This window comes from Ascaphus truei, chromosome 1 (assembly GCF_040206685.1).
Source record: "Ascaphus truei isolate aAscTru1 chromosome 1, aAscTru1.hap1, whole genome shotgun sequence".
Classification (NCBI taxonomy): domain Eukaryota; kingdom Metazoa; phylum Chordata; class Amphibia; order Anura; family Ascaphidae; genus Ascaphus; species Ascaphus truei.
Window position 1 is genome coordinate 11,802,436 of NC_134483.1, and position 14,272 is coordinate 11,816,707.

Sequence of the window (14,272 nt, forward strand, 5' to 3'; positions counted from 1 at the left end):
GTTGAGGATGCATTGTTTCATGGGTTAAGTTGAGGATGCATTGCTTCATGCGTTAAGTTGAGGATGCATTGCTTCATGGGTTAAGTTGAGGATGCATTGCTTAATGGGTTAAGTTGAGGATGCATTGCTTCATGGGTTAAGTTGAGGATGCATTGCTTCATGGGTTAAGTTGAGGATGCATTGCTTCATGGGTTAAGTTGAGGATGCATTGCTTCATGGGTTAAGTTGAGGATGCATTGCTTCATGGGTTAAGTTGAGGATGCATTGCTTCATGGGTTAAGTTGAGGATGCATTGCTTCATGGGTTAAGTTGAGGATGCATTGCTTCATGGGTTAAGTTGAGGATGCATTGCTTCATGGGTTAAGTTGAAGATGCATTGCTTAATGGGTTAAGTTGAGCATGCATTGTTTCATGGGTTAAGTTGAGGATGCATTGCTTCATGGGTTAAGTTGAGGATGCATTGCTTCATGGGTTAAGTTGAGGATGCATTGCTTCATGGGTTAAGTTGAGGATGCATTGCTTAATGGGTTAAGTTGAGGATGCATTGTTTCATGGGTTAAGTTGAGGATGCATTGCTTCATGCGTTAAGTTGAGGATGCATTGCTTCATGGGTTAAGTTGAGGATGCATTGCTTAATGGGTTCAGTTGAGGATGCATTGCTTCATGCGTTAAGTTGAGGATGCATTGCTTCATGGGTTAAGTTGAGGATGCATTGCTTCATGGGTTCAGTTGAGGATGCATTGCTTCATGGGTTAAGTTGAGGATGCATTGCTTAATGGGTTAAGTTGAGGATGCATTGCTTCATGGGTTAAGTTGAGGATGCATTGCTTCATGCGTTAAGTTGAGGATGCATTGCTTCATGGGTTAAGTTGAGGATGCATTGCTTCATGCGTTAAGTTGAGGATGCATTGCTTCATGCGTTAAGTTGAGGATGCATTGCTTCATGGGTTAAGTTGAGGATGCATTGCTTCATGGGTTCAGTTGAGGATGCATTGCTTCATGGGTTAAGTTGAGGATGCATTGCTTAATGGGTTAAGTTGAGGATGCATTGCTTCATGGGTTAAGTTGAGGATGCATTGCTTCATGGGTTAAGTTGAGGATGCATTGCTTCATGGGTTAAGTTGAGGATGCATTGCTTCATGGGTTAAGTTGAGGATGCATTGCTTCATGGGTTAAGTTGAGGATGCATTGTTTCATGGGTTAAGTTGAGGATGCATTGTTTCATGGGTTAAGTTGAGGAGTTTGGTGCCGCAGCGGATTAGGAGGATGACAGCCTTCATCCCGGCAATGGCAACATTTTTATTTATTATAGGGTGTCCATTGGATTGCCAATGTGGGTGTCTGTGCCCCCGTGGAGGGTATAGGTAACCACAGTGACAATCAATAAATTAAATGGCTATTTTCTGTGTAAAAAATTATCTTTTCATAGTTTCTTTTTTTGCTATTTCTGAGTTCATGTCTTTTGTGCTTTTTTGTCCTTTTTTCCATGTTTCTTGTCATGGTTAGTGTGTGGATTTGTGTGCTGTTTGTTCTCGTGTAAATAATTGTTCCAGGTGATCTGTTTTGCTATTGGTTTAGTTTGCATTTTTCTTTATGTCGTTTTGTTTTTATTTATTATTTTTTGTATTAAATTTGTTAACTTTCAGTATTTGTGATTTTACTCATTTTGAATGCTGTGGCCCCCCAATTGATTAAATACCTAGGGGGGTCATGCACTGAGCTCCGTTAAGTCACTTTTAGAGCACAAAGTGCTCAAAGAACGCTGAACCCAAAGCACTAAGCAACGCAAACAGGCACTTTGCGCTCTAAAACTGATTTTTTTTCAGGAATTTTTTCTAAGTCCAACTTTGCTCGTTCGTTACCCTGTTTGCGTTAAATTCTGCGGGATGCACTAAGCAACGCAACCTTACCGTATGCGAAAGTTGCATTGATCAGAACACGTCAGATGCAAAAAAAGCTGGACTTAGAAAAAATTATTGCTTTACATTTTTGCATGCGCAAAACCCATACAAAAGGCCGGTGGGTGTCCCCAGCTGACCGCGCGGGGGGTCAGGGGGTCCCCGGCTCACAAAGCGGGGGTCCCCATGGGAGTGCGGGGGTCCCCGCTGGAGTTCGGGGGTACCCGCGAGCCTGCGGTACTAATGTTGCGCCTCCAAAAATAATAAACAATATTTATAACTAAATACACCCCCTAACACATACCATACAGTAATGGGCAAAATTACTATTATCCACATATGGATAATAATGCATTTACCCATTTTAAATACATATAACTTTCAATAAATACAGTCAATATATATTACACTTACCTTTTACAGGCACCCACAATGAAGGCTGTCTTCATCCTCATCTTCATCCTGCCCATGCCCCCTCCAATGCTGCAAAACATACACAAGAATAAAAACATCCAATGTAATGTCCCCTAACCCCTTAATCACCATAGCGGTTATTAACCGCTACAGTCATTAAGGGGTTAACCCATTCTCACCCACCACTCGGGAGGTCTACATACCCTCTCCCACTACCCCCTCACCCCGTGAAGCCTAATCACCCTCACCCACTACCCATCCGGGAGGCCTACCCACATACCCTTGGGGCCAATACCCCCTCCCCCCACCCCCAGTACCCAAAATAAAAACAATACACTGCCCCACAATAAACATCATTCTATTTATTAAATACATAACCCACCCCCTGTGCCCCCCCATAAATACATGATTTATCCTTTTACATACAGGGTTCATACCCCAGACCCACGCGAGTCCCCGGTGGGCCTGACGGGTCACCTCACAGACCTACAGGTGCCCAGCATCATGTTTCACACAGAGTCTGGAGGCCTGTTGGTGGGTCCCGCCAGGCACCATGGTCCACCAGGTGGTCTCCGCAGGTCACCGTGGGCAACAATGGGGTCTCAACGGTAGGCCCACGGATGTCTGGGGGGCCCCGGGTCAGACTCACAGGTGTCTGAGGGGCCTTGGGTGGTTCCCATGGGGGTCTGGGGACCCACGGGTGATCCCTATGGGTCCGTGGTGCCCACACAGATGTGGGGCCACCGGTTCTTCCCCGCAGGTGTCCACCGTGGACCCGCCAGCATGGTACCCGTGAGAAGCCCGAGGATACCGCAGGTGGTCTCCAGAGGTCCCCCGCAAACCAAAAGGAACCAACCCTGTATGTTAAAAAAATAAACCGGACCTATACATGAAATACATCAATTCCCCCCCCCCCCCCCAACACATACAGTACAATAATGTGCAAAATAGCTATTATCCAGATATGGATAATAGATTATTTGCCCATTATGAAACACATAAAACATGCATAAATCAAAACATGAATTCTTAATCTTAAAATCACCACATTGCATGTTAAAATAAATCCAGCAGTAATTGTAAATATAAAACAACAAACCAGCAGCTACACAAATGTATATGAAATGTCACACAATTGCACTGAGTGTGTACATGATGCAATTAATGCAAAATATATGTAACAATAAAATACACTATGAACAATGTCCCCTAACCACCAATGCCATCCTGAAAATCAAATAGAAACTAAGCAACATCAATACAATTAGCATCAATCAATTAATCCATTTCCTCAAACAATTACAATACAATACAAATCAATTATACAATTCCCTATTCAATTCCTAAAGCCAAACCATTGCCAAAAGAATTGTAATTGAAAGTAACCACCATCATTCTCATCTAACTACCAGAAAGAAGCTATTCAAAATAACCTGTAACTAAATACAAATTACATTATTCACACCAATGTCAAAATAAAGCTGATAAATACATTAGCCATACATGAAAAGAACATAAACATTAGCAAAACAATTAATTATTATCCCTGTATGTCTTTACATATAGATAGATATACATAAAATACAGGGGCAATAATAGAGCATAAAAAACAATACATTTACATCCAAAAATCACATAGAATACACCCATTCAGTGTCCGTGAATGTATGTATATACATAGATACATTCACGGGCATTACATGGGACTGAAAAAATAAAAGACATGCATCAAAAATCAAAAAAACCTGTAAAAGTAAAAATAATACACTTTTCTTTTGTTTACTTACCATTAGATGCCCACTCACCGAAATCCAGGCGACCCGGAAGCACTGGAACCAATCCACATGTAACCATAAAAAAAACCCCTTACAGTCCATAACGGTGTCTTCTTTCTTCTATTTGTAATCCTTCCCGTCAGTCTTGGGATCTTCTTTTCTTCTTTGGGGTCTTCTCCATCTTCTTCCGTCTTCTTCCATCTTCTTCTGCCACGCCCTTCTTCTCTTCTTAGGAGGGGAGGTGTTCCCTCCTCGGCGTCTGGCTTCAAAATGAGGCGACATAGGCTTTTATACGCCTATGACGTCACATTTTGGTCAAATGTTTCCCACGGTCCTGATTGGGCCGTGAAAAACATGTGATTTGTAAAAAAAAAAAAATGATGACGTCATTTAAAGGCAATGACGCCAGCCAATCAGAATGGCTGAGTTTCAATTGCCTTTAAGATGACGTCATCAAAAGAAAGATGGCCGCTGACACATGGTACGGTAGCCAATCAGAGCATGGGAACTCCATCCCAACTCTGATTGGCTGAAGTAGACCATGTGACAGAGGCTTTGCTTCAGCCAATCAGAATTGGGATGGAGTTCCCGAATTGGCCCCAAGGGTATGTGGGTAGGCCTCCCGGCTGGGTAGTGGTTGAGGGTGGTTAGACTTCACGGGGTGGGGGGTTAGTGGGGGAGGGTATGTAGGCCTCCCGAGTGGTGGGTGAGGGTGGGTTGACCCCTTAATGACTGTAGCGGTTAATAACCGCTATGGTGATTAAGGGGTTAGGTGACATTACATTGGCTGTTTTTATTCTTGTGTATGTTTTGCAGCATCGGAGGGGGCATGGGCAGGATGAAGATGAGGATGAAGACAGCCTTCATCGTGGGTGCCTGTAAAAGGTAAGTGTAATATATATTGACTGTATTTATTGTAATTTATATGTATTTAAAATGGGCAAATGCATTATTATCCATATGTGGATAATAGTTTTCTTGCCCATTACTGTATAGTATGTGTTAGTGGGCAGGGGGGGGATGTGTGTTGTATATTGCTATGTTTATTGGGGGCAATTGTCCCCAATAAACATGCTAATGTGCCTTAACCCCTTCATTGCCTTAGCGGATAGCCGCTAAGGTAATGAAGCTGCATTAATGTAAATTTTAATAATAGTGTGCGGGAGCAATGGGGTCCCCTGAGCTTAACCGCATTGATTTGTGGCTCAGGGAACCCCTGCTTCCCGAGTTACAGGCCCCGGTTTGGGGCATCGGTGCCAGTGTCGCCGCCATCTTTATAGAGCCCACGTCGCGTCTTGGACACTATAAAGATGGCGGCGACACTGGCACCCGATGCCCCATACCGGGGCCTGTAACTCGGGAAGCAGGGGGTCTCTGAGGCAGAAATCAATGCGGTTCAGCTCAGGGGACCCCCTGCTCCCACACACTATTATTAAAATGTACATTAATGCAGATTCATTACCATAGCGGATAGCCGCTACGGTAAGGAATTATTGTTTATTGTTATGTGTGTTTTAATACTAGTGTAGATGTGCAGGGGGTCTCCTGAGCTGAACCGCATTGGTTTCAGCCTCGGGGACCCCCTACTTCAGGAGATACAGGCACCTTTATGGGGTGCCGGTATCCCTTCAGAATTTAAATGTCCCGGTCACGTGACGCGGGAGCTTTAAAGTGCAGGGGATACCAGCACCCCATAACGGGGCCTATATCTCCTGAAGTAGGGGGTCCTCGGACCTGAAACCAATGCGGTTCAGGTCCTGAGACCCCCTGCTCATGTACACTATTATTAAAATGTATTTATTTAGTGTACGATCGCCTGTAAAAGTCTTGCATGTAGATGGCAAATCTCCATGCCAATATTACATGCGGCTTATTTTTCTATCAGCTAGCGTACGTAAAGGTTCAGAACGCTAGCAGGGGGAAAAAAAGCAACACGTACGCTGTGGCTGTTCTGAGCTTTTTTGAGCAGGTACGTTAAAAAATGGGCTCAAGGCCTTAGTGAATCGCGTCCCCGGCCTCACTTTTTAACGAACCTGCTTTTTTGGAACATCAGAACGCAAAGCCATTGAGCTTAGTGCATAGCCCCCCTAGTGTTTTTTTAATGTAATGTATATTACATTGTAATTTATATTTTATTTGATGGTAATGTAATGGCCATTAGCCTTCCTGGCTTGGCCCACGTGGCATTAAACCTCAGCTGAAGCGCCTACGGCACCCCCTACAGGTCTGTATCAACGCAAGCAGGGGTCCCTATAGTTCAAAATAATGGGGTTCACATCCAGAGACCCCCTGCTTCAATAAGGTATAGAAAAATAAAAATAATAACACATTGGATTGCTGTAAGAGCTGCTCACGGAGACATCTGTAGGTGTCACATTTTAGTGTTACTAACAAAATGGGATGGTGGCCATATTTTTAGAGTTAACGCCGTATTCACTAAGAATTATTTACTCAGAAATGGGTGGGGATATTCATCTCATTTGCATAAGCTACAATTCTGCCAACTCATTTTTTAAGTGGCCCTAGCGATACAAATAAGTGATAACTGATAGAAATCTGCATTAGCGTTGCCATTGTGGAAGTGAGAGACATCACACTTTTACTGTCAAAAGGACCTGACCCTTTTGATGCCAAAGGCTGCCAATGCATTGCAAATGAATGCCGTCAGGCACCCAATGGGTTAACATAATGTACAACCTAAACACACTACAAATAAATCGCAGAAAGTATAATGTCCATGCAGGCAAATATTAACCGTTTTGTAGCCCAAGTGGTCATCTAATCATGGGTCGACCATAAATAGTGATTAAGAGCTTATTATAAACAGACCATTGGGCTATTTGTTTTTTTTTGCTGAATTTGCCCATAGACTTTAATGGGAAATTTCTGCCAAATAAAAATGGCCTAATCTACCCCATCAGCAGATATTCCGTTCCCAGACTGACACAAGTGGCGCAGCGCCGATACAGATCACCAAAAGTGACGCTTTTGTCAAAATTGTGCCAATTGCGTACTTTTTGGAGCAATGTTCCAGTTTGAGACACTTGGTATAGTACATATTGGCCAATGCATGTATAATACTAAAGTTATATAGCCATTATTAATTGTTAATCTCACTTTAGAGAACAAACCTTCACAGTTTGGAGTGATCGTTGCCAGGGAGGGAGGCAATTGGTTATTTGTCTAGATTACTTTGTAAATGAAAAAAAAAATATGGGTTTGTTACCAACAAGACATATTTTCAGGATATCCTCGCTTCAGCACTCTCAATCAGATTGAGCCACCTTTGCTGAACAGGGGTAGCCTGAAAATCTGACTTGTTGTTAGCCCTTGAGTTGTCTACCCCTGCATTATATCATAGGTTTGGGTTCTAATGTACATTACATAAAAGTCACACGGTCTATGCATCAAGACAAAAAGGGTGCACTTCTGGAGCAAAATATTGTTCCGGGTGCATCAAAGAAAAAAAAAATCATATTGCTTTCAATTGGATTTTACCCTTTGATTCTCACGTTGAATATTTACCCCACTTTAACCTTGCTGAATAGACATCTACAGTATGTTTTCAGGAAGGATGTTCTGCAAGGATTAGAAGGGGGACTATGTGGCTGAATGAGCATCTTTCCCTGCTGCCAGTTTAGAAGGCACGGCTGGAATGTTCAACTCAATCCTCCAAGTTTTCAGGATGTACTTTTTTTTACTGATGCGGCAGGAAGAAGAATTCATAGGTTCACTCTCCGTTTTTTGTTTTTTTAATGGTAAAGAAAACCCACAGCTGATGTGAAAATAATCAGGCGCTGTGTTAATTGGATCAATTAGGAAATGCAGAGTTCAACACAACACTATTACCAAAGGTGCTTAGTAAGTGAAATAAATAATTGTGCTTATTAGTCTAATGATGTCCCACACCACATTGGGGGTTTGCATGAGAGAGAGAGAGGAGTCTTTGAGCTCAAGCAGTAATTAATAATGACAGCCCCATCTGACCACTAATTTTGTTTGTATACAGGTATGTGAAGGGCGCAGTTCCACTTAGCATCGAAATGATCTAATGCCAGCAATGTGTTTATGGAGTGAAATCTTGCTGCCTCGTGCTTTTAAACAAAGGAATTTGGACCAGCACATGGGAAATTGTAAGAGTTGTGAAATAGGGAATAAAAGCTGTTACAATGTTACAGTTCAGTAAATGGGCAGACTATGTGAGCTCAGTGAGTCTTGGATTAAAGAACCAGTTTAGTGGCAATGTCCCTGGCTTTGGAGAGAGTGAATTCTGATTGGATCCAAATGTCAGCTTCTTGTGACTCTTTATCTTCCTGTGTCTTTTGGATCAAAAATTGGATAGTAAGGTTTTTGGAGCATGAACTGCATACACTGACATACTCTCTGGTTTGGGTATTCTCGAGTTCAGGTGAGCGAGGTTGAAAGCGTGTCAATTGCATTGTATATTCACCAATGATTATTTAGGAATTCCTTATAAATAGATCAAAGTTCATTAACATGAGGCTGTCACATGATCTCAGGACACATCTATAAGGGCACTATCCTGCAGTGAGTGGGAGAGAGGAGAGAGATGCTTATTATATATGCTTCTCTATCCCAGAAGATGGTACGAGTGCTTTGTACCGGTATGAGCACTCAATGAGAGGTAGAGCTCAAACCTAAGTATACTGTGACAGTGGGTCAAGCAATCAGCTGGTTGAGCTCACACTGCTAGAGCTGTTGTCCTCAATAACAGAGGTTGTGTGGGTTCAAGTTCTGATCCTCTTGGATCTGACACTATACCCCATTCCTCATAAGGTACCATAGACTTCTTAACCCAATAATACATCCTATGTGGTGGGAAGTCAACGGAATCACTTTGTAGAGTTGCATTTATTTTAAAATAAAGAATTTCAAGTAAGTATGGGTCTGGCATTCTGGCAGATGGCACAGTGAATATTTTGTTCTGTTACACCATAGCTACCTTTGTGCATATTTGTCATGTACCACCCTTTTGGGCCATAGTCAGGGAAGTAACCGAATGCAAGATGCGAGGGAAGATGTTCCATGAATGTTGGGTGTATACAGTACCTCTCTTGTACAAGCAGGAATCCGGTCTGGCCTGCCAAATAAAGGGTGAACTATTCCCGGACTCTGTGTGGTTAATGAAAAGGGATTCCTGTAGGGACTACTTTCTGCCTCCACCAGCTCCCTACAGGACGGAGGTGCTGCACCGGAGAACTACCAGCCTGTCCCGTTGCTACTCCCACGACCATCCGTGGAGACAGAGGCTTCCTAGCCTACAGCAGGTGAAGCACCGGACACGCACGTAACATACGAATCTCCCAAAGAGGGGGGGACGGGGACGTGTTAAGCAAATATATATTTTTTTATCATTTTTACATTTTATTTTTTTAATATCTTTTAAATATTATTGCCTTTGACAGCAATTACATTCTATTGTTTATATATGTGTTCTAAACATTGATATATGCTATATTGTATGGCTGTTTTATCTGAGACATTGTTCCCTTTTGGTACTGTCTTTTTAAATGTGTGTTTGTTTGTTCTGTTCTCTGCTTTTCCCCCAGCTATTTAAGTTCCTATTTTTCATAATCAGAGTGAGCAAGGATCCACTATTTGTAAATATTGGCTATAAAAGAGCCTGGATTTATCAGCAGGTCCAACCCCCGATGAAGACACGCCCAGTTATGGAACGCGTTGGGTCGACGTCACGGACGCATCACATGGTATGATTTGGGGTGGAATACAAGTCTGCTCCACTGTAGGATTTTTACAGACTCCTGCAGCCAAATAGCAATCACTGATGAGTGACTCGCTTACAGAAGGCGGCAAATAAAAAAAAGCCAGCATCAGCTGCGATCTTATTTCCACTCCAGTGGTTCAGAGGACTGGCGATTCTGGGTAAGGGTTGTGGCATTACAAATTCATCCCCTTTGGGATTTGCTAAAGTGCTTGGGAGGTGAGGATTTCCTAGTGTGTCTGTGACTTGGATCAGATGCTGAGGCTTTCCTGTGCAGGTCCTGTTTTAAATCTAATATCGGGTAAGGACTGTCCTCCAAGACCATACGTTGCAGCACTAATGATTCCCAAGCTCACTTAATACGTTCCCTGGGGGTAACAAGTTACACAGACTTCTATACGGTGCTAATCCCGATCTCCTTCAATATATGGATTGCTAACACCCACACGGACGTTGTGATTAAATATTTTACAATCATATCTGACATTCAACATACAAATCAGTTCTTCAAAAAAATGGTTGCAGAAGAAGAAATTCCGTTTTTGAATGGCCTAGTCAAAGTCCGGACCTAAACCCCATTGAAATGTTGTGGCAGGACCTGAAGCAAGCTGTCCATGTAAGGAAGCCCCCAAATGTCACTGAATTTAAGGAGGTTCCTCAAAACCGGTGTGAGAGCCTGACCAGTATTACAGGAAACACTTAGTTGAAGTCATTGCTGCTCAAGAGGGTGCAACCAGGTACTGAATCTAAAGGTTCACATACTTTTTCACACAAGGATTTTGACTGTTGAATCATTTGTGGGTAAATATAATTTGAAAAAGTATCATGTTTATGTGTTTTGCTTGATCAGGTTATCTTTATCTATTACTAGCTTTTTTGCCTGGCTTCGCCCGGGGAATGTAATATTTAATACATCTCCCCGTCCCCACTCCCCCCTGCTGCCGGCACATCTCCCCAGCCCCCCTACCCCCGCTGATAGATGTAGTGCGGGGTGAGATTTGTCTCTCTCTGTGTGTGTCTGTGTGTGTGTCTGTCTGTGTGTATATACATGTCTTTGCTCCCCCCTCCCCCCCACTGGCGGGACATCTCCCCGCACCGCTGTGGCATGTCCCCTCACTGCCAGCATATCTCCCCCCCCCCCCCGTTGCCGGCACATGTCCTGTCCCCCCACCCCGCTGGTACATCTCCCCCCGCTAGCTGGCACATCTCACCCTCCTCCCCCCCCCCGCTGGCACATCTCTCCTGCATATCTCACATGCACAGCCCCGATACAGGCAAGGACACGCCCACTCCCTTAGTAGCCCCCTCCCCCCCGTCCCCTGCTCCTGCTCTAACATTATTGCTGGACAGACGAGGAAAACTTAGAATGTCCATAATTTGGGAGGTGAGTCACATTGGAACCTCAAAATAGTTGCGTTGACCTACAAATCCGCTGCAGAATGTCCAGTCCAAATTTCATTGTGCTACGTGGTGCCGTTTGTGAGATATCGATGCTTCCGACATACAAACAAATGGAAAACGGAATCCAACTTAGAATTATAGTATAGATTAGGACTTAGAATAAGATCTAACAACATTTTAGGTTTGAAATATGTGAAAATCTTTTAGGGGTTCACAGACTCTTGCCACTTTATATACCTATTGTGACAAATGGCACTCTTACGTAGCGCGGACATCTGTCGGGGCTCTTCGCGACACGGTCCTCTAGGGTTATAAACGAGACAAAAGGATAATAGGAATCATTACATTGCTTAATTCAGCCTTCTGCCTGCTTTATTTCATCCCGCAAAGGGACTGCAGCTTTAACAGATACATGTCTGAGGCACTCAGCCATTGACCTTCAGCAGTTTGCTCTTATGTCAGTGACACAATATTTCACACAGCCTGTCACTTTAAGAAAACAAAATCCTAAAAATAAAGCCTATCCCTTCTAGGGAATCTACTGTAACTATGCAGCAGCATAAGCCTCTCTAATTGTTGCTGGCCAACTAACCTGGCTTCCCAGCTTAAATAACACACTCCCGTTTAGGGCTACTATATACTCAATAATGTTCACTGTCTTTAGGCACAGAAATATACATTGTGTTCTTAACTGATAGATGAGGACAGCGTCCTAATAGATTCCCTCTCTGCGGTGCTTCTGGATGCTTCAACACATGAAGGGGGCGTCTTCCCCAAATTGGATAAAGGGAAGCAGCATGCTCCAGGCTCTAGGAGAGAGAGTGAATCAGCAAACCTAGCTGCCATAAATACCTGTTCCTTAATTAGGAGAGCAGGTGTGGGAGAACTAGTCCCATTGTAACCTGTGGCCTGGACTTTCCATCCAGCAGCCCGAGTAAGTGTGAAGCTGTGGAATGGATCCCTTTGCACTATTCCTGCACTTTCTGACCTAATCGGGCAGAAAGCTGCCTAATATCCTGGGACTATGTCACACTATATATATAAGACCTTTTCGGACTAACTGGTGGCAGGTACATACTGTATCTTGTTCCAGATTTCTCATAGGCATCATAGACTAGTCCCACTTTTATAGCTACAGTAGATCTCAGTGGATTTCTCTCTGTACTTACAGCAGTAGAATTCCATGCAATAGAAGTGTTTCATAATGAACCTGTTTGCGTGTCAGTATTGGGTTTCTTACCATGTTGGAATACAATGCTTTCTCTGTGCTGCATTTTTTAAACCCATGTTGTATCCAAGACACTTTGATAAATGACCCCCACACAATACAATCACGGGTACAGTTTAAAATGCATTCAGTCGGTTTCCGTTTTGATTGGATACAATGTAATTACAAACACCTGGCTGTAATGTGAAGAATCTGCTAAGCCAGGTACATTCCTGCCTGGAATATACATCTGCCTGGACATGTGTTAATGCCACAATTAATGATCCCTATAAAAGACCAGCACAGCCACTCGGCTCATATCTTGCAGGCTATGAAAGAAGATAGATTGCTTAATAGAGTTGGAGTCTGGAAGGTCCTGTTTACCTTACAGGTTTACTGGATTCATGGCATGTAATTACTAGGAAGTGAAGTATGTTTGAATATTATTGGTAGAGTATTGCAGACCTGTTCATTTTGTTAACCTTTTCTGTCCTGTCCTGCTGCCTGTTTGGGTGGGCACAGGCTTGCACTAATTCATGGACCTCCCCAGGGCTCTAAAGCAGGGGTGACCAACGCCAGTCCTCAAGGGCCACCGCCATTTCAGCTTTTCAGGATATTCCTGCTTCAGGCAGTCTTCAACTGAGCCACTGATTGAGCTACCTGTGCTGAAGCAGGGAAATCTTGGAAACCTGATCCGATGGTGGCCCACCAGCCTAGAGTTGACTACTCCTGTGATAGAGGCTAATGCCACACTAAAACGTCCATATACTGTATCAAGCTTACTTCATCAGGGGCATACAACGTGTCATGCTTACTATTATTGTCTATTAGTGATAGAGTCAATTATAATAAACTTGCTAACAAATCACACATGGTGGCCCGGTTTAATTGGATTTCTTTTTCCTTGATAAATATAGTGCTATTTTACCCTGGTTTTCACCCAGTTTTGCAGCCAGGAGATTTTAGGAAGTAGACCCCAACGGGATTTAATTTCGAATCATTATCGCAACTATAAATAACGATTGGCTATTTGATGCAATCAGAAATAGGCAAAGGTGAGGAGATGGGTCTTGAACGTATAGGAAGGCAGAAGCGACCTATACAGACTATCACGTCTAATGTTACGTTGATTAAAAACTATTTTGGACATTATTTTAAATTATAGGCTATAGCTGGTAAATTTCGGGCATTATTGAAATCCCTGCTCTCTGATTGGTTAAAATTCAAATCAGTAATGGCCCGGTATTTTTGGCACCATGCCAAGTTTATCAGCCAATCAGCTTTAAGTTTTCATTCACAAAGAGTGACATTTGCTCTTAGACAGGGGAGGTGATTGGACAGAAGGCTCCAGCCAGGCACTGACTCCTCCCCCACCGTGTCTGCAGCCAGTCACTGACTCCTCCCCCTCCCTGCCTGCTGCCAGACACTGACTCCTCCCCCACCCTGCCTGCAGCCACACTGACTCCTCACCCATCCTGCCTGCAGCCAGGCACTGACCCCCCCCCCCCCCACCCTGCCTTCAGCCAGGCACTGACTCCTCCCCCACCCTGCCTGCAGCCACACTGACTCCTCACCCATCCTGCCTGCATCCAGGCACTGACTCCTCCCCCACCCTGTCTACAGCCAGGCACTGACTCCTCCCGCACCCTGTCTGCAGCCAGTCACTGACTCCTCCCCCTCCCTGCCTGCTGCCAGACACTGACTCCTCCCCCACCCTGTCTGTCGCCAGTCACTGACTCCTCCCCCACTCTGTCTACAGCCAGGCACTGACTCCTCCCCCACCCTGCCTGCAGCCACACACTGACTCCTCCCTCACCCTGTCTACAGCCAGGCA